Below are 22,457 nucleotides of genomic sequence, written 5' to 3'. Positions count from 1 at the left end.
CTTGTAGTATTTTGCTCAATATGCTTTGCAGTGCTGGTTTTCTGGCTGCGAATTCTTTTAGCTTTTGTTTATCATGAAAGACTTTAATTTCATTGTCAAATCTGAAGCTTAATTTTGCTGGATACATTAAAAATATGGAACGCTTCACGAATTTGCGTGTCATCCTTGCGCAGGGGCCATGCTAATCTTCTCTGTATCGGTCCAATTTTAGTATATGTGCTGCCAAAGCGAGCACCTCTTCTTCCTTCTCTTCCTCTCCCAACCTCACAAGCATTACTATTTCTACCACGTGTAATTTACTTAATGCAAATAGGTGAATGTTTCTATGCTTCTTATTGCCCTCCCAAGTACTTAGCTACCCCCAAATACCATCTATTCTCCTGTTAATAACCCCCTTCATTACAGCTTTCCTCCAAAGTAGCTAAGATATATTAATCCCCATATCCTCACATCTTTCCCCTTAAACATAAAGTCCTACGCCCGACCCTCAGTTCTCTATATGCCACCAGAATCTGTATGCCTTTTATGAAGCTAATGAATTTATTTTAAATTACAATTGAATCCAACATCTCTAGACATTGTCTCCCATCACAAAGGAGAGATCTCAGAAATATACAAAAGCAATACAAATCTATAGGAGAAAATAATAACACAGCAGTCACACAAAGCTAGAAAGAAATGTGAGCAAAATAAAAAAACAAGGAAAAAAGGAACACAAACAATGCAGGACAACTCAACAATAGAAGAATTATTAGCTACAGCAGAAAGAATGTCAGATAAAGATTTCAAGATATACATGGCTCAGATGATCTGGAGTCTCAAGGAAGACCTTATACAGCAAATGCAAACAATGAAAGATAACTTTCACAATGAATTACATAAACAAATCCAAGAAGCAAGAGATCAACTCTACAGGGAGATAGAGATTATACAAAAAAAAATATAAATCCTGGAAATGAAGGAAATTATAAACCAAATTAAAAACTCAAATGAAAGTATCACCAGCAGAGTAGATCAATTAGAAGTTAGAACATCATACAACGAAGAAAAAGTATATCATCTCAAAAAGAGTTTAGACAGCTCAGAGAGGCTGATAAGAAACCACGAGCAGAACATCCAAGAAATTTGGGATAATATAAAGAGACCAAATTTAAGAGCTATTGGGATAGAGGAAGGTATAGAGGTCCAAACCAAAGGAATGAGCAACTGTTCAATAAAATAATTTTAGAAAACTTTTCAGACATGAAGAATGAAACGGAAATCCAAATCCTAGAAGCCTACAGGACGCCGAATGTACAAAACCATAAGAGATCCACACCAAGACACATTATAATGAAAATGCCCAACATACAGAACGGGGAGAGAATTTTAAAAGCCACAAGAGAAAGGAAGCAGATTACATTTAGGGGTAAACCAATTAGGTTAACAGCTGACTTTTTAACAGAGACTCTGAAAGCTAGAAGATCCTGGAACAATGTATTTCAAACGCTGAAAGATAATGGGTTCCGACCAAGAATCTTAACCAGCAAAATTAAGCTTCAGGTTTGATGATGAAATAAAAACCTTCCACGATAAACAAAAGTTAAAAGAATTTGCAGCTAGAAAACCGGCACTTCAAATCATCCTGGACAAAACATTGCATGAAGAGGAAATGAAAAACAACAATGAAAATCAACAGTGGGATGTAGTACAGTAAAGGGAAAAACTAATCAAAGAGGAAAAACAAATCAAGTTAAATAACAAAAATAAACAAACATGACTGGAAGTACAAACCATATCTCAATAGTAACCATAAATGTTAATGGCTTAAACTCACCAATCAAAAGACATAGGCTAGCAGACTGGATTAAAAAAAAAGATCCAACAATATGCTGCCTACAGGAGACGCATCTGATAGGAAAAGACATACACAGACTGAAGGTGAAAGGTTGGAAAAAATCATACCACTCACATGGACCTCAGAAGCAAGCAGGGGTGTCCATACTCATATCAAATAAAATTGACTTCAAGCCAAAGTTAATCAAAAGGGATAAAGAAGGACACTACATATTGCTAAAGGGGACCATTCACCAACAAGACATAACAATCATTAATATATATGCCCCAAACAATGGTGCAGTTATGTTCATAAAATAAACTCTTCTCAAGTTCAAGAGACAAATAGACCACAACACAATAATCATGGGTGATTTTAAACACCTCTCTCACCACTGGACAGATCTTCCAAGCAAAAGTTGAATAAAGAAACTACAGAACTCAATAACACAATTAATAACTTAGGTTTAATTGACATATATAGAATATATCAACCAACATCAAGCAGATACACTTTTTTTCTCAGCAGCACATGGATCCTTCTCAAACATAGATCATATATTATGCCATGGGGCAAATCATAGCAAATAAAAAGGAGTAGAAATATTACCATGCATTTTATCTGATCATAATGGAATGATATTGGAAATCATGATAAAATAAGGAAGAAAAATTCCTACATCACATGGAAAATGAACAATATGCTAGTGAATGAACAATGGATTTCAGAAGACATCAAGGAGGAAATTAAAAAATTCTTAGAGATAAATGAAAACACAGACACAACATATTGAAATCTCTGGGACACTATGAAAGCAGTAGTAGGAGGAAAATTCATTGCATGGAGATCATTCCTTAAAAGAAGAAAAAGCCAACAAATAAATGATCTCACACTACATCTCAAAGCCCTAGAAAAAGAAGAGAAAATCAGCAGCTAATGCAGTAGAAGGCAAGAAATAATTAAAATCAGAGCTGAAATCAATGAAATTGAAATAAAAGAAACAATTGAAAAAGTTGACAAAACTAAAAGTTGGTTCTTTGAAAAAATAAATAAGATTGACAGACCCTTAGCCATGCTAATGAAGAGAAGAAGAGAGAGAACCCAAATTACTAGCATATGGGATGAAAAAGGCAATATCACAACAGACACTACAGCAGAAGTACAGAAGATAATTAGAAAATATTTTGAAACCTTATACTCCAATAAAATAGAAGATAGTGAAGGCATCGATAAATTCCTTAAGTCATCTGCCTAGATTGAGTCAGGAAGTTATACACAACTTAAACAGACCAATATCAAGTGAGGAAATAGAAGAAGCCATCAAAAGATTACCAACCAAGAAAAGCCCAGGACTGGACGGATATACAGCAGAGTTTTACAAGACCTTTAAAGAAGAACTAATACAATACTCTTCAATCTATTTCAGGAAATAGAAAAAGAGGGACTATTTCCAAATTCATTCTATGAGGCCAATATCACCCTGATTCCAAAACCAGACAAAGACACTTCAAAGAAAGAAAACTTCAGACCAAAATCTCTAATGAATATAGATGTAAAAATCCTCAATACAATTCTTGCAAATCGGATACAAAAACATATAAAAAAGATTGTGCACCATGATCAAGTGGGATTCATCCCCAGGATGCAAGGTTGGTTCAACATACGGAAATCAATAAATGTAATTCACCACATCAATAGTCTTAAATATAAGAACCATATGATCATCTCAATAGATGCAGAAAAAGCATTCAATAAAATACAGCACTCCTTTATGTTCAAAACACTAGAAAAACTAGGGATAAGAGGAACTTACCTCAACATTGTAAAAGCTATCTACATTAAGCCTCAGGCCAGCATCATTCTAATCGGAGAAAAATTTGAAGGCATTCCTTTAAAATCTGGAAAAAGGCAGGGATGCCCTCTCTCACCACTTCTATTCAACATAGTTCTTGAAGCACTGGCCAGAGCAATTAGACAAAAGAAATTAAAGGAAAAGAACTATAGGAAAAGAAGAAAATAACTATAGGAAATAACTATAGGAAAATAACTATAGGAAAAGAAGAACTTAAATTAGCACTATTTGCTGAAGAGTTTTGGGTGTACCTTTTGGGTCTTCTAGGTATAGAATAAAATTGGCTGCACCAATTTGCAGTCCCACCAGCAATGTAGGGGTGTACCTTTTTCTCCACATCCTTGCCAGCACTTGTTGTTGTTTGACTTCATAATAGCTGCCATTTTTACTGGAGTGAGATGGTATCTTAGAGTAGTTTTAATTTGCATTTCTCTGATTGCTAGAGAAATGCAAATTAAAAAGTACACTCATACATTGCCGGTGGGACTGCAAATTGGTGCAGCCAATTTGATTCTATACCTAGAAGACCCAAAAGGCTCTACCAAGAAACTTCTAGAACTAGTAAATGAATTCAGCAAAGTGGCAGGATATAAAATCAATACTCATAAATCAAAGGCATTCCTGTATATCAGTGACAAATCCTCTGAAAAGGAAATGAGGAAAACTACCCATTCATAATATCCTCAAAATAAAATAAAATAAAATACTTGGGAAACAACTTAACAAAAGAAATGAAAGATCTATACACAACTTAAACAGACTATAAAACCCTAAATAACTATATAAACCCCTAAATAACTATAAAACCCTAAAGAGAAAAACAGAAGAAGATCTTAGAAGATGGAAAGATACCTTGCTCATGGATAGGCAGAATTAATATTATTAAAATGGCCATATTACCAAAAGCACTTTACAGATTCAATGTGATTCCGATCAAAATTCCAACGGCATTCCTCACAGAAATGGAAAAAGCAATTATGAAATTCATCTGGAAAAATAAGAGACCCAAAATAGCTAAAGCAATTCTAAGCAGGAAGAGTGAAACAGGTGGTATCGATATACCAGACCTTAAACTATACTACAGAGCAATAGTAACAAAAACAGCATGGCACAAAACAGGCTGGTAGACTAATGATACAGAATAAAGGACACAGAGACCAACCCACAAAATTACAACTACCTTATATTAGACAAAGGTGCTAAAAGCATAATGGAGAAAGGATAGCATCTTCAACAAATGGTGCAGGGAAAACTGGAAATCCATATGCAACAAAATGAAATTGAATCCCTATCTCTCACCATGCACAAAAGTTAACTCAAAATGGATCAAGGATCTAGGAATCAAACCAGAGACTCTGCATCTAATAGAAGAAACAGTTGGCCCTAATTTCCATCACGTGGGGTTAGCCCCAAGTTCCTTAATAAGACACCTATAGCACAAGAATTAAAACCAAGACTGAAGTCAAACAACAAGTGCTGGTGAGGATGTGGGGAAAAGGGTACACTCATACATTGCTGGTGGGACTGCAAATTGGTGTGGCCGATTTGGAAAGCAGTAAGGAAATTCCTCGGAAAGCAGGGAATGGAACCACCATTTGACCCAGCTATTCCCCTTCTCGGACTATTCCCCAAAGACCTTAAAAGAACGTATTATAGGGATACAGCTACATTGATGTTCATAGCAGCACAATTCACAATAGCTAGACTGTGGAACCAACCTACATGCCCTTCAATAGATGAATGGATAAAAAAAAATGTGGCATTTATACACAATGGAATATTACTCGGCACTAAAAAATGACAAGATCATGGCATTTGCAGGGAAATGGATGGCATTAGAGCAGATTATGCTAAGTGAAGCTAGCCAATCCCCCAAAAAACAAATGCTGAATTCTTCTCTGATATAAGCGGTGGGGGGTGTGTGTGACTCAAAATGGGGTAGGGAGGATGAGCATGAGAAGAAGATTACCTCTAGATAGGGAAGAGAGGTGGTAAGGAAAGAGAGGGAGAAAGGGAATTGCATGGAAGATGGAAGGAGACCCTCATCATTATACAAAATATATGTATGAAGATGTGAGAAAAAAATAATTGCATCACCTTAGATTGGATAGAGAGAAGTGATGAGAGGGAAGGGGAGGGGAAGGGGGAAAGGAAGGACAGTAGAATGTAATAGACATTATTATTGCTGTGTGTATATATACATGACTGTATGACCAATGTAATTCTGCAACCTGCACACTCAGAATAATGAGAAATTATATCCCATCTGATTCAAATATATGATATGACAAGGTCATTGTACTGTCATGTGTAACTAATTAAAACAAAAAATTTTAAAAAAGAATTTTAAAAAAGAATACAAACAACAATATTATTTACTGTTGAGTTCTTTATATATTCTGGATATAAGTCCTTTGTTGAATACATGACTTGCTAGGCTGCAGTCTGTTTTTCCATTCTTTTAACAGTGTCTTTTGCAAAGCAAAATTTTATTTTTATCTTTTGCAGTGCTGGCAATGAAACTCAGGGTATCATGCCTACTAGGCAAGTGCTCTACCACTGATCTGCATCCCAAGCCCCAAAATTTACATCTTTGATGAAGTCCTATTTATCAGTTTTTTTCTTTTATGTACTGTGTTTTTAATATTATATCTGGGAATTTGTGTTTAAGAATGCTTTCTAACTCAGGTCATAAAAAATGTTTTCCTCTAAAAGTTTTGTAGGTTTTTTTTAGTTTTACATTTTGAGTTAATTTTTGTGTAAGTGGGAAGTTAGGTCAAGATTCTTTTTTTTTTTTTTTTTTGTACGATGTCCAGTTGTTCCAATACTAGTTATTGAAAACAGTATCCTTTCTCAAGCAAAATTTTTGTACCTTTGCCAAAATTGAACTTACTATATTTGTGTGAGTCTATTTTTGAACTTTCTGTTCTACCATTATTCTACCCCATTAATCTATGTGGTGTTCATCAACATCACACTGTCTTTATTATTATTTCTAAATATTGAGTATTAAAATTAAGTAACTATTCCAGTTTTATTCTTCTTTTTAAAAATTTCATAGGTTGGGACTTGGGTTGAGGCTCAGTGGCAGAGTGCTTGCCTCACACATGTGAGGGCCTGCATTTGATCCTCAGCACAACATAAAAATAAAGATATTGTGTCCATCTATAACTAAAAAAAATTAAAATTTTTTTCTTAGGCATTCTAGTTCCTTTATCTTTCCATATAAACTTAAAATAAGCTTTTCAAAATTGAAAAATGTTCTGCTGAAATTTTTATTGGGGTTGCATTAAAACTACTGAGAAATCTAGAGAGTACTGATATCTTTATTTATAAATACATGGGTATAGTATATCTCCATTTATTTTGTTCTTTTACTTATTTCATCAGTATTTAATTCTTTTCAGCATATAGATACTATGTGTACTGTGTTAAATATATATCTTAGTATTTCACAGGGCCATGGTAAATAATATTTAAAAATTTTTTTGTTTTCAATTTGTTTTAGTCAGCTTTTTTGCTGTTGTGACTAAAGGACCCAAACAGAACAATTGTAGAGGAGGAAAGGGTTATTTAGAAATCACTGTTTCAGAGATCTCAATCCATAGATGGCTGGTTCAATCCATAGAAAGCTGGTTCCATTCATCAGGGATCTAGGTGAGGCAGAACATTGTGGCAGATGGAACCAGCTCACATGATGATCAGTAATTAGAGAGAGAGAGAGAAAATTCCATTTGCCAGATACAAATATATACTCCAAAGCCATGCCCCAATTCCCACCTCCTCCAGCCACACCCTACCACTTCAGTTACCATTCAGATAATCCCTACCAAGAGATTAATTTACTGATTGGGTTAAGGCTCTCACAACCCAATAATTTCTTTTCTCAACTTTCTTGCATTGTCTCACACATAAGTTTTGGGGACACCTCACTACCCAACCATAACATTCCACTCTGCCCCCCAAAAGCTTACAACCATCTCACAATGCAAAATACATTTTGTTATTTCCAAGAGTCCCCATGGTATAAACAGTTCCAAGATTGCTCAAAGTTCAATTCAAAAGTTTCATTCAATCTCTCATTCTGAGCTCCTGTAAAATTAAAAGCAATTTACAAGTATCCAATATATAATGGTACAGAGTAAATATTTCCATTCACAAAATTAGACACATAGAAAGAAGGGCTGGGACCAAAGTAAGACCAAAATCTTGCTGTATAGGATTTTGGAGCTATAGGAAAACAAGTCCTGTAGCTCCATGTCCAGCATCTGGGGCACATGGTATTGTGATGTTCTCTCCAAAAAGCTTGTGTTGCTTCACCCCTGCAGCCCAAGTGGTCTTTCTGTTGGCTTGTATCTGCTCAATTCCCGCAGCTTTCCTAGGATGATGTCCCATGTTATTGGCATTTCTTAATCTTAGGGTTCTCCACAGCAGTTTTGGCTTCCTCATCACATCTCCACACTTTGAATTCTCAGGGGGTGCCCACAGGGACTCAACTCTGCTGCACTTTGCCTGGCCTCCCAGGCCTTCCTTTAAAATCTTGGTGGAAACCTCCATGCACCCCTAACTTCAGCATCCTGCATTCCTGCAGAACCAGCACCACATGGTTGATGCCAAGATCTGCCACCATCTCAAGCAGTAGCCAAGCCTCCTGGCTGCAACAGCTTCTGAGTGTCTGGGTGGCTGAGCACATTGAAAAAACTTCCTAGGCCCCCTTGTGCAAGAAGGGTGCCACACCTTACCTCTTCAGTTACCACTTGTGCAAGAAGAGTGCCATGCTGGTCTCTTTTCCAGAAAATTTTCACTTTTGCTCCCTTGAACTTGAGATGGGTGTAATTTTGCTAGCTCCTGAGATGCCTTCAAGCCATCTTTCTTATTGTTTTTAGGCAGTCTTTAGCATTTCTTAGTGGAGGTAATGTCTTTAACAACTGCAACTTCCTGAGCCCTAGTTTTACTCTGGCCTTTCAAGTCCATGTTTTCCAAATCTTTCTGCTTTGCTTTCTGCTCCTGATTATCACAATCAATTTGGCTAAAACTTGCCAGCAATACCCATGACATTTCCTGAATGCTATGCTGCCTAGAAATTTCTTCTGCCAGGTTTAGAAGTCCATCACTTTTCAAATCAATCTCACAAAAAGTCTCAGGACACAGGCAGAATGCAGACTTCTTAGCCAGAACATAACAGGAATGGCCTCTAAGTCCAATTACCAATAGAGTCCTTGTTCTCCAAACTCTTTTGAGCCCTGTCTTCACTATTCACAGTCCTATTGGCATTCTGGTCTTCTGAGTTCCCACCAGAATCAGCCATTAAGCTCTGTTTACAAAAACTGAAAGCATTTCTGGCTTGCACTGCTACCAATCTCAAAATTCCTCCTACCCATTCCAAAAAGCTCAAAAAGCTTTTGAACCACATGGTCAGGTTAGTCACAGTACCACTCTCAGTACCAATTTCTGTTTTAGTCAGCTCTTTTGCTTCTGTGACTAAAGGACCCAACCAAAACAACTATAGAGGAGGAAAGGGTTATTTAGGGCTCATGGTTTCAGAGGTCTCAGTCCATAGAAGGTTGGCTCCATTCCTCGATGCTTAAGATGAGGCAGAACATCATGGTGGAAGAGTGTGGCAGAGGGAACCAGATCACATGATGATCAGGAAGGGGAGAGAGAGAGAGAGAGAGAGAGAGAGAGAGAGAGAGAGAATATTCCACTTGCCAGATACAAATATGTATACTAAAGCCACGTCCTAATTCTCACCTCCTCCAGCCATACCCTACCACTTCAGTTACTACTCAGTTAATCCGTATTAAGAGATTAATTCACTGATTGGGTTAAGACTCTCTCAACTAATCGTTTCTCCTTTGAACCTTCATGCATTGTCTTACACATGAGTTTTGGGGGACACCTCACATCCAAACATAACACAATTGTTCACTGCTAGTACATAGAAATATGAATGACTTTTATGTATTGACCTTGTATTTTGTGACCTTGCTAAACTCATTTATTCTAAAAATGTTTGCATAGATTGCTTAGGATTTTTCAAAATATCATTTGCAAACAGGGATAATTTGTTTCTTCCTTTTTAATTTGAGCACCTTTGACTTCTTTTTCTTACCTTATGATACTGCATAGGACTTTCAGTATGAAGAAAAATATGAATGGTGAGAGTGAACATCCTTGACTTTTATACTGACACTGGGGAGGGGGGATACTCAGTCTTTCAGAATAAAGTATAATTTTAGCTTTTTGAAGATGCAGTTCAAATGGTACAGGAAATTACTAGTTTGCTGAGAGTTGTTTCTTTTTTAACCATTAATAATATTGAATTTTTTTCAAATACATTTTCTATATCAATAAGAACATATAGTTTTTCTTAATTAGATTGTTAATATGGCAATTACACTGTTTGATTTTCAAATACTGAATATATCTTACACTCCTAGTATAAATCCAGCTGGATCATACTGTATTATTCTATTTCTATTTTGCTGGGTTCGGATGGTGAATATTTTGATAACCATGTTTTCATCTGCATTCATAAGAGATAGCCATCTGCAGTTTTCTTTTCTTGTACTATCTTGTCCAGTTTGATATCAGGGTAATAAATTTCCTCATAAAATGAGTTGGGAATTATTACCTCCTTTTCTATTTGTAAAAGACAACTGTGTGAAAATGATTAATTATTCTTATTCCAAATGTTTCCTAGAAATCACCTATGCCTGAAAATTTCTTTTTGGGGGGAAGGTTTTCAATCTTATTAGTTATAGGAATATTCAGGTTAAGGGTCTGATCTTAGGTAAATTTTGGAGTATGATATTTTTGAGAAATTGGCTTATTTCATTTAAATTGTCAAATCTGTGGATGGAGTTGTTTGGGAACAAACGCCTTATTTCTGTGGGAACTGTACTGTTAATTGTTTCATTCATTCCTGACACAGGGAATTTGATGTTTTAATTTTAGTAGTCAATCAACCCAGTGAGGTTTAGGCCACAAGTTCTAAACAGCCTTCTCAGGGTGGTGATTTCACTGCCAGATCTGTTTTTAAAGCCTCTCCAATGTTATTCAAATTTGTCCACCACTGAGTGCCAGCCAGTAGCCACTGAGACCTGGGTGCTCCTGTGGCTTTTAGTGCAGTTCTCAAAGTCTTTGGTATGTGTTCAGAATCCGACCCATGCAAGTTCAGCTTGGCCAAGAATCTAGGAGTTCACAAACAACTTCACGGGATCACTTTCCCAAGATCCTTCCACAATCAGAAGAACCAACCAATTACACAGAAGCTTCCACCCACAGCATAGGGAACGCGACACACTCTCTTTTCTTTCCTGCCCCGTCTCCTTATTAGTACCAAAAGTGCCTCATGCCTGATTGGTCGGAGAGTAGTTCTATCTCAGCCAATCATGGCCAACTGTGTGATCTGGTATTTTCCCGACCTCCCCTAGACCGCCTCTTTCAATCCTCTGGGCCAATTCTGGGTCTTCATTTACCCCCCCACCTACTGCCCCCTGCCTACCACTATATCCATATCTGGGGCTAAGTGGAGAGAGGAAAGAGGACACATGCAATGGATGATTGTTTACCCTCTTAGGACCACAGCTCTTCCTGGTGGAGTGGAGAGTTTCCTCACAGTTTTAGACACTTGCAGACCTTCTGCTATCCCTGTTATCACTGCCAGGAGACCCTTTCCTGCTAGAGGACTTCTGGAGCTGTCTCTGTCTGCTCACCTCTGGGTCTCCCCTGAGTCTAAGGCTGGAAGATACTGGAAGGGAAACAGTTGCAAACTCGCCACCTCTTTCATGTTACCTCAAATTCTGATCTTCCTTCCCAATCTGCCTCTGTTTATTTTTCAGTGTTTAATAGGAGTACTGTGCATTCTTTCCACATTTTATAGCTGCAGAGTGAAATGCTCTCACATCATCCCACCTGGAAATGGAACTGCACAGAATCATGTTTTAGAAGACTTACCCTGGCTGTTGAGAACACAGTCTACTTAAAGACTTTGAAGACCAGAATCTGGGAGGCCAGATAACCCAGCCAGGGTGAGACCACACAGAGAGAGGGCAAAGGGCAGATGTGAAACTGTTCAGGGCTGGCACTGGCGGGATTTGGTGACAAGCTGAACATGAGAGGTGAGAGAGGGCAAGAGTCACTTTACTTCTTGGCCAACTGTGAGATCTGTAAGTTTGACTGGGAACTTTGGCAAGGGCCATGTCAAGGAAGCAGGCTGTGTGTCATATGCAGCAGGGAGAAACCACAAGAGAGGCTAAGGTTATGGGAGAAAGAACAGCAACAGAACCAAGTCCCTGAGAAGAGGGAGAAAATGGCCCTAAGGGCCAGGCATGCTTCAAGGACTTCAAGGTCTCTACCTGAGTCACAGAGGGCAGATACAGGGAGGATGGTAAATCTGACTGCAGAAAGTGAGGTAGGCCAAGCTATAGACTAATTTTTTTCCATAAATGAGGATAAGATCTTTTGATAGATGACAGCAGTGAATTTATGCAGAATGCCAAGGACTTCAAGAGCCACTGGGAGATGGAAGAGGAAGGTGGAAGGGGACCCACATGTTGGGGCAGGCACTGGTAAGGGCTCACAGAAGTCATGGGCTTGAGGGGGTGCCAGTATGCACAGGTAGGAAGATCCACTCCCATATTTGATAATATGGCATGTCTACTGGGTTCAGCAAAGAGGTCCAGCCACTCCTGCCCAAAGGGAAAGGTTCAGAATATCACCAAAAGATCAACAAATTCACTACCGTTGACTAATTGGTCACCACACTCGAGTCACTGTACTGAGCATTCTGTAACATGATCTAATTTATTGTTTTTGACAACCCTATGGAGTTTTTATCATTAGATATACTTTATGGGTGAAGAAACACAACAGTGACCCAGCTAATAAGAAACAGCATCCAGGATTCAAGCCTCACATCTGATTTCTGGGCAGCTCCACAGTTAGGAAGAGGACAAGTGGGTGTGAGGAAAGCTAGATAACTGGACAAGAGAGGAAGAACCTACCTCTGCAGGACCTGAGGGACCAACCACAGGCACAGGCCAAGTAAGTGAAGAAGGAAAATAAAGAAGGCAATTGCTGGAGGAGGAGTCCAAGAGGTCCAGAAGGGCAGTGGGAGGACAAATGCTGTGATGGCTGGGAAAGGGTCATCACTGAGATGACCCTTAAGATTACTGAGCTGGAGCCCCATGATATGGAGGCAGACAAGGCCTGATGAGGTCAGACCAGGTGCTCCATATCAGTGACTGGCTAAAGATGCAAGGGTGTGCCAAGTAAGGGACAAGGCCTGGAATCTGAGGACAAACTCCATGGCTAAGGTCCCTAGTAGACCTAAGGGCTGAGATGCTGAGACAGATAATCCTAGCAGGGGGACCATGACTCCTGGATTTGGAAGAATGAGTGATATGGGAAGAGGACTGCAGGATACATGCTGTTTCTGGTCCTCTTTAATCCCCTTGGGGGAGGGGGCCTGCCTAAATGGAAGTACCTTCTCCTGATTAGGCTCCTCCCCACCAAGAGTCCCACATTCTCATGATTCCACAGGGACCCTAAAAAGAGGCGAGCAACCACAAGAATGGAAAGTTATAGTCCATGAATATACAATATATCAAAATACACTCTAATATCATGTATATCTAAAAAAACAAATGAAAATAATTTTTAAAAATTAAATGATATATACATTCTGGGGGGGGGAAAAGGTAAGAAAGCATGCCAGCTAGGCTAGGCCTAGCATATACTCCTAAAGCCCATCCAGCCACTAGATGGCAGCTGTGGACACCAGATGAAGTTTTGCTATATCAAAGAATGCCCACACAAAGATCTAATCAGTCCTGGGGCTGCCTCAATCAGAATAAGAATACCAGAAAACACTGTGCCCTGTCTCCCACGGAGTTTTCTAATAAAGCATAAGAAAAGGTTTGAAAGTCGAAGAATAAGAAAGAACTATCTTGAAAGCTTAGATGGTCCTGATGTGTGCTCTGGTCTCTCTGATTTCTGGGCAGCTCCACAGTAAGGTAGAGGACAAGTGGGTGTGAGAAAAGCTAGATAACTGGGCAAGAGAGGAAGAACCTACCTCTGCAGGACAAGGGGCCCTACCTATCTTCACCCCAGCAGGAAGACCCCTGCTCTGCTGACCAGCACAGCATCTGAGGCACCAGAAATTAAGCCCTTATACTTCTACACTGTCTGATCCCAGACTCCATGGGTTTTGTATGTTGGGTGGGAAGCATGACTGTTTAGTGACCATGGCCTACACAGGTATAGATGTTGTCCTCCAGCAGCTGGATAGACACTCACAGGAGGCCACAAGTGGACTGATCCCAGCTTGGGGTTTGGCAAATGGATGTGCTTAAAATCAAGAGGCCAGGAAGGGTACAGGTCCTGGAAAGACTGAAAGGTGAGATGGTACAGCAGTAAAGGTGGGTAGATAGGAAAAAGGCAGAGAGGTCAAGAGACAGATGTCTTCATGAACTTGAAGAGAGATACAGGGAACAGATTCAGCAATGGGGACAGGAAGATGTGATCAGCAAATAGTATATCTCAGTGGAAGTCTTTGAGGTGGGGTAGGGGCCGACTCTAGGAGGAGATGGCCAAAGCCAATCTATTACCTGCAGATAGTGGGCTGGATGGGTTGCCCCAGCCTCAGCACAGCAGTAGGAGGTTCGAGGTGAGTAGCTAGAGTTCTATAGAGCAGCTCCAGGTAGAGGAGTCAGGCACACATGGAAGAACTCAACCTGAAACCTGTAGTGTAGGATACAGGGTTCCCTAAGGCCGAGGGAGAACTTTTTGGAGAGACACAAAGAACATGGGTTGGGGGTTGCCACACAGCAGGGTGGGGTATAAAGCAAGGGGCATGGGAAGAAGATTAGGGAGTGAGAAGGCCTGAGATAGGATGGAAAGACACAAGGATGGCTTGGCACAACAGAATAGTGTCTAAGGATAACAGAGACATAGTGAGTTCATTTCTTCCTAAGAAACAGTAAATATGATAATTAAGGCAAAGAGAATTCAATTTAAAACAAATCAACAAAAACATGACAATTCCAAAATGAGCTCAGTCTTTATCAGAGTATCTCTTATAGGTTCCCTATAACATGTGTGTGCACCTTTCCACATGACAGGGCAGCCACCCAGTCCTGGCAGGAACTGATCCTGTGGGGTCTTAGTCTTTTGCCCTCATTTATCTCTTTGGAAGGGACTGTGAGAGCCACCACCGAGAAAAGCAGAAGAAATATAAAGTAACTGGAGAAAAGATGATTGAATTACAGGCTGTTTTAAAGGACATCTGTTTCACTGCTTCCTTATCATAACTTAAAATTCTTGTGAATATTGTGTTTCCTCTTGAAACAGGCAAATCTTCCCTTCACATGAGCCAGTGGCAACTGTTAATCAAATCCAATTTCAAAAGCTCCAAATAACCTCAGCATACAAGCCATCTGGTGCAAAATCCCAGGGCAAAGCAGGTCGCCTGCCTGGAGGTGGGGAGAGTTCCTGCTCACCAAAGATGGTTTGGCCTCCCAGGATTGGCAGTTGGCTTCTGTACGCTGGCTAAGAGTCTATCTAGCCCTTCTATCCATCAGCCTCCTGGACAAAGGTCCTAGTCCCAGATCCTTCCCAGGACACCCCTTTATCCTTGAAGCAGGAATTGAGGAGGCCACCTCCATCTGGCTGATCTCCACCTTCCCCTGGTGATTACTCACTGCATTTGTTGTCCCTCATCTCTGAACACATCTGGCCCTTTGCTCCAAACATTGCCATGACCACTGCCTGAAAAGTCCTCCTTCCCTCCCCTTCTCACCTCCATCTCCATATTTTAAATTCTTTTCAGGTTTCACCTATAGGTAACCCCAACCCCACAAACACACCCAGGACACTGACAAGTGACCTTACGCTGCATATCCATGTGCCAGTCATGCTCTCCCATCAGAGGAGGCTCAGTTATAACCCCAATGGGAGCTGTCACACCTTGCCCATGAAGTTTGAGTTAATAACTGATTGTGCCATTTAAATGATGTTCATTCTCAGCCAGGAGCAATACCACATACCAGCAATTCCAGCAAGTGGGCAGGCTGAGGCAAAAGAATCGCAATTTGGGACTAGCCTCAGCAATTTAGTGAGATCCTGTCTCAAAATAAAAAATAAAAAGTCTGGGGATATAAGTCACTAGTAGAGTGCCCCTAGTTCAATCCCTAATCTTGGGAGGTAAAAGTGTTCATTCCCTCTAAAAGGTTAATGTAGAAGAACACAGTGTGGAGGTCTACTGTGGTTTATCTTGTGTATAATAAAAATTATATTGGGCCTAGAAATAACCTTCCTTTCTTTGGCTAATTTTCAGTAACTGGCAAGTCTAGGCCACAAATGTGAAACTGGAAAAGCCACAAAGGTCAAATTTCAGGTGTCTAAGTAGACAAGTACTTCCACAATTTGCAGAGGTGCTGAGCGACATAGAAGGGTAAGCTCTAGTTCAGAAGTACCGCTCCAATGTCTGAACCTGGGCTCTGGGGAAGGCTTACAGCTGGGGTGAGGTTGGCCAGGGAAGGCCATTGTCCCAGCAAGCCGACTCCTCTCTTACTGATGTAGGTACTCCTTAGGTAGATGGCCACATCTATTAGAATGACAAAGGCTATCCCTCCTGCAGCCACCTACAGCACATCCTTATATAGAGGAGATGGGGAATGAAGCCCTCTGGGGCCACCACACACATTTCATGGAAACACACGTTGGGGGATTTGGTTATTTAAAGACAGGCTGATTTTTCCCCTTCACTTCTCAAATACCCTAGGCACCTGACCTGTTGATGATTCTGTCACATCAGTTGCTGTGGGCAGGATGATTTAAAAGCACTGTGGCACAAACCCCAACAGCAATGCTAGCATGCATGAAATTGGTTGTACACATAGGATACCATAGTTGCTGTATATTGTCAGGTAATCCTCTCAGCAACTGAGGAAGAATTTCACAGATGAGGGAACTGTAGCTCAGAAAGTTTAACCAAGGCCCCAAAGCTAGATAGAGCTTTGGGAGAAGTTTGGCCGACTGCTCATTTCACAGATGAGGAGACTGAGGCACTGAGAGACCCGATGACCCACCCAGCATCAGACCTGCCTCTGGGCCCCATCCTCTGTCCATGCTACCACAGAACATTCCACCAAATTTGGAAAGGGAATAAAGAAATGCAAAGTTAGCCCATAAGGTTAACTCCCAAGTCCTAGAAAGACCCTCAGCACCCCAGTCCCAACCCCCAGCCCTCTGCTGGAATCTCTCTAATGTCCCTAACCTATCACCTCCCTCCTATAATGTGTTCTGCTTTGTTTCTCAGACTAAGCAGAAATCAGCCTCACTATTTTCACCCCTGGTTCTGCTTGTACCACAGAAAATAGGTCTATGTCCTCATTAGGAATGCCCTGGTCCTTCTCCCTTCCTCAAACTGTCAAGAGTTCCTTCATCTGTTCCAGTGGTGATGGGTAGAAACCCTAGTCCCCTCCTCCAAGGAGGTATCTGGAGCTGCTGAGGATGTCATGGCATGCCAACCCCACAACAAACCCTTGCTGGGCACTGACCAATGCCCAGTGCTGGGTTTTAGAGTCACCATGAAAACAAGATATATAGGTTCTCTTTGCCCTCAAGGAACCTAGGTTTTACTGAAGTTTATTTTGTATTTAATAAAACAAGTAAGAAAACAAATCAGTCAATTAATAACTGCAGGTGGCAATGAAGAAAATAACAAGAATAACATGATGGAAATGTCTGGGTAAGGGGGATTGCTTAAAGCCCTATGAAGTGACATTAAGCAGAGATCTGAAGGATGGGGAACCAGAGGAGCCAAGAATGGGGGAAGGGGTGTCCTAGGCAGAGAGAACAGCATAAAAAGGGCCTGAGGTAGGAGTGGAGTCCAGTGGGTAAGATGAAAAGAAAAAGAGGTTGCCAGCAGGGACCTGAGGAGGTGGAGTTTGCTTGGAACTTATCCTAAAAAACACTGGCAAGCCACCTGAGGTGGCTTAGGGTATGTATGTGTTTGTTTGTTTGTGTGTATACACACACATACACACAATATTCCATTTTAACCATTTAGGTCATACTTCATATATTCACAATTCCATACCACCATCTCCTCTCTCTATTCCTACAACATTTTCATCACCCCCAAAAGGAAACTGCATACCCACTAAGGAGTCACTCCCCATGTGACTCCCCCAGCCCCTAGCAACTACTAGGCATTCTTTCTTTATGGATTTTATCTACTCTAGATATTTCAAATTTAAGAAATCATTCAATATGTTGCTTTCTGTGTCTGGCTTCTTCCACTTAACATGATATTTTCAAGACTCACTCATATTGTTGTGTGTATTAGAACTTCCTTTACATGGCTGAACAATATTTTGTTGTATGAATATTCTGTCTATCCACTCATCCATTGATGGACAAGTGGAATGTTTCCACCTTTGGGCTATTGTGAATAACACTGCTATTATCATTCATGTACAAATTTATGTTTGAATGCTATCTTCAGTTATTTTGGAAGGAGTAGAATTCCTGGGTCATGGGGGTATGTTTAAGTTATTGAGGAACCACCAAACTATTTCCCACCAAGGCAATACCTTCTCTTGTTCCTTTCCCTTTATTCTGGTCCTCCCCTTCCTCCTCTTCTCTTCCTTCTCCTCCTTTTTATAATAACCACCCCACTGGCATGAGGTGGTATCTCATTATGGTTTTGATTTGCATTTCCTCAATGACTAATAATGTTTATTTTTTTCACGTGTTTATTGGCCATTTGTATATCTTTTTTGGAGAAATGCCAACTCAGGTACTTTGCCCTTTTTTAATGGGTAGTTTGTCTTTTTATGATTGAGTTTTAAGGTTTCTTTGTATGTTCTAGATGCTATACCCTTGTCATATATATAATTTGTAAGTATTCTGTCCTATGATGGGGGTCATCTTTTCATTTTTTGATAGACCCTTTGATCCTCAAAAAAGTTTTTAATTTTGATGAAGTCAGTTTATATTTTCTTCATTGCAATTTTCTTGGTGTCATAATTTAAGAAAATCACTGCCAAATCCTGGGTCATGAAAATTTACTATAATTTTTTCTTCTAACAATTGTATGGTTTTGACTCTTAAATTTGGGTCTCTGGTTTATTTTGAATTATTTTTGTATATGGCATGAAAAAGGGGATCCAACTTCATTTTTTATTTTGTATATGGATATCCAGTCATCTCAGTACCATTTGTTGAAGAAATTATCCTTTAAATGATCTTGGTACTCCTGTTAATAATCAATTGACCATAGATATACAGCTTACTTATGGATTCTCAGTTCTATCCCATTGATCTGTATGACCATCTTTATACCAGTCCCACATTGTCTTGATTACTATAGCTCCATAATGAGGTTTGAAATCAGAAATATGAGTCCTTCAAGTTTTTTCTTTTTCAAGATTGTCTTGACTACTTGGAGTCCCTTGAAATTAATTCCATGTGAATTTTAGGTTCAGCTTTTCATTTCTGTAAAAAGAAACATGGAATTCTGATAAAATTTACATTGACTTTATAGATTTCTAGGGGCAGTTTTTGTTTGAATAGTGTTTTCAGTTCTGAACAATATTATCTTCCAATCTATGAGCATGGGATGACTTTCCATTTATATAGGTCTTTAATTTCTTTCAGCAATGGTTTTTAGTTTGAATTTAGTTGTCATATTTATTCAGTTTTTCTTATGCTATATAAATAAAATTGATTTCATTTCTTTTGGGGATCATTAATTGCCAGTATACAGAAATACAAGTGATATTTTTGTGTCAATCTTGTACCTTTGCATATTTTCTAAATTTATTTATTAACTCCAATTTGTGTGTGTGTGTGTGTATGTGTGTGTGTGTATATTCTTTGAGATTTTTTTCTATGTGTAGGATCATTTTGTCTGCCAATAGAAAAAGTTTTATTTTTTCCATTATAATTTGTACTTTTGTTTCCTTTTCTTGCATAATTTTTATCTACAACTTCCAGTACAATGTTGAATAGATGTGGTGAAAGTGGGCATCCTTGTTTCTGATCTAAGAAAACTTTTTTATTGGTTGTTCACAACATTACAAAGCTCTTGACATATCATATTTCATACATTAGATTGAAGTGGGTTATGAACTCCCAATTTTTACCCCAAATGCAGATTGCAGAAACACGTCGGTTACACATCCACAATTTTACATAATGCCCTATTAGTAACTGTTGTATTCTGCTACCTTTCCTATCCCCTACTATCCCCCCTCCCCTTCCCTCACATCTTCTCTCTCTACCCCATCTACTGTAATTCATTTCTCTCCTTGTTTATTTTCCCATTCCCCTCACAACCTCTTATATGTAATTTTGTATAGCAATGAGGGTCTCCCTTCATTTCCATGCAATTTCACTTTTCTCTCCCTTTCCCTCCCATCTCATGTCTCTGTTTAATGTTAATCTTTTCTTCCTGCTCTTCCTCCCTACTCTGTTCATAGTTGCTTTCATTATATCAAAGAAGACATTTGGTATTTGTTTTTTAGGGATTGGCTAGCTTCACTAAGCATAATCTGCTCTAGTGCCATCCATTTCCCTGCAAATTCCATGATTTTGTCATTTTTTAGTGCTGCGTAATACTCCATGGTGTATAAATGCCACTTTTTTTTATCCATTCATCTATTGAAGGACATCTGAGTATGACTTTAGCTATAGGTTTTTCATACATGTCCTTTATTGTTTTAAGGAAATTACCTTTCATTCCTATTTTGTGTTTTTATTATGAAAGAGTGGATATATGCTAAATCCTTTTCTTTTGCATTAAGTTGAGATAATCATATTCTTTGTTTTCCCTTCAAATTGGTATACTACATTAATTTACTTTATTATATTGAACCACCTTTTGCTTCCTATGATGAATCTCACTTGGTCATGGTGCATAATATTCTTAATACACTGTTGGATTTTTGCTTGCCAGTCTTTGGTTAAGGGTTTTGAGTCTATATTCATAAGAGATAATAGTCTATAGTTTTCATTTCTCATGATATTCTTGTGTGTATTTGTTATCAGTTTGAACTCACAGAATAAGAAATGTTTCTTCCTCTTTAATTTTTTGGGAAGATTTTGGGATAGATTGGTATAAATTCTTTAAATTATTGCTAGAATTCCCCCAGTGAAGCCATCCTGTCCTGGGCTTTCCTTTGTTGCAAGATCATTGATTACTGATTCAATAATCTATTTATTGTAAGTCTATTGAGATTTTTCTATTTTTTCTTTACTCAGTCTTGGTAATATTTTTGCTTCTAGAAATTTGATCACTTCATCTAGGTTATCTAATTTGTTGACAGGCAATTATTCATAGTATTTTCTTATAGTTCATTTTTATTTCTGTAAGGTCAATAGTAATGACACCACCACTTTTATCTCCAATGTTAGTAATCTGTTCTGTATCCTTACCCTTCTGAAGGCTATCCCCTTGGAAACACAAGCTATGTGCTGCATCTCATGAAATGAAGGTAGGTGAGGCTGTTACTTTAGGGGTTCCCACATCCCCTAAAGCAAGTCCAGACTACCAGTCTCTCATACTGTCAGCTGAATTAGCAAGCCCTTCTCCCCAACCACAAAAGAAACCCTTCCTACTGGCTGTTCCAAGAAAATTGTTTTATGATAATCCAGTAAATGCTACAAACTACATTATTTTCAGGATGTTTCTCGAAAATGAAGCAATTTCATTCATTCATCCATTCTTAGAAAAAAAGAAGAAATTAGTTCTTTGGTAAGTAGCAGTGCATCCTCACTTGGCCAACATGGCTGTCCTGAGCTTAGCCACATCTGTCACCACAGTGGCTCTCAACAGGCATCCCAAGCTAAGACCACAGGTCCTACAGGGGGTCTCAGCATATCCCTTGCTTGATATGACCCCAACCCCCTCCTTCATGGAGAGATGGCGTGGTACCCTGGGTAATACATCCCAAGATCAACATCATCATTGACATACCAGAGTTGCATGAGTGTTGACCCCAGGGAGAATAATCACTGAGCAGGGAGACCTATTATGGTTTGAATATGTCCCCTAAACTTTATGTGCTGGAAACTTAACCCACAAAGTCAAAAGTGAATGGTATTTGAGAGGTGCGATCTTTGGAAGGTGACTGAGGTGGATTAATATATGAATTAATGTATTCATGGTTTAATGTGTTATTGTGGGAGTGGCTTTGTTATAAAATTGAGTTTTCTCTGGCTTGATCTGTCTTGCCAAGTGATGTTCTCCACTATGTTATGATGCCACAAGAAGGTCCTCATCAAAAGCTGAGGAGATGCTGGTGCCATGCCATTAGACTTCCCAGCTTCCAAAGCCTTGAACTAAATAAATCTCTATTCTTTATAAATTACCACCTTTTCAGGCATTTTGTTATAGCAACAGAAAACAGAATAAGATATAACCCATACTCCAAATGGGTGAGGTAAAAAAAGAAGGCCATATTGATATTAGGTGCCCTTCGATGCACATTGAGAAGCTAGCACTGGGGGAGAGACCATAACTTGGGGATAGGGCCCAGGACATTGACAAATGTCACTAGTCCCTCTCATCCTGTCTTATGCTAAAGCTCCTTACACAGAATCCAATGTCTCCCCACCCAGGCTGTGAGATAATCCTGGAGAGTAACGGCTGTGGCTCTTCCCCTATAACCCTGTCTCCCCAGAAATACTACACAGGTCTGTAGAAACACATGTCATTTTGCTTACAACTTCAGAAAGATCATAGCTGCCCAACCCCTGCTCCCAGTTTGTGTAGAC

At 39.3% G+C, this 22,457-nt stretch overlaps 1 protein-coding gene and 1 non-coding gene across 4 annotated transcripts in view; both read right to left on the bottom strand.

Moving 5' to 3' along the window:
- The window catches only part of Osbp2 (oxysterol binding protein 2), a 182,865-nt gene that overhangs the window by 129,512 nt on the left and 30,896 nt on the right, over positions 1 to 22,457 (bottom strand). The gene's annotated exons all lie outside the window — the stretch shown is intronic.
- LOC113196857 (U6 spliceosomal RNA) lies at positions 129 to 235 on the bottom strand. The gene has a single exon (XR_003302612.2). It is a non-coding gene; the product is annotated as a U6 spliceosomal RNA (small nuclear RNA).

Source organism: Urocitellus parryii, chromosome 3, assembly GCF_045843805.1.
Source record: "Urocitellus parryii isolate mUroPar1 chromosome 3, mUroPar1.hap1, whole genome shotgun sequence".
Lineage (NCBI taxonomy): Eukaryota > Metazoa > Chordata > Mammalia > Rodentia > Sciuridae > Urocitellus > Urocitellus parryii.
The sequence above is the reverse complement of the archived record's forward strand: the minus strand, read 5'-3'. Positions and strand labels throughout refer to the sequence as shown.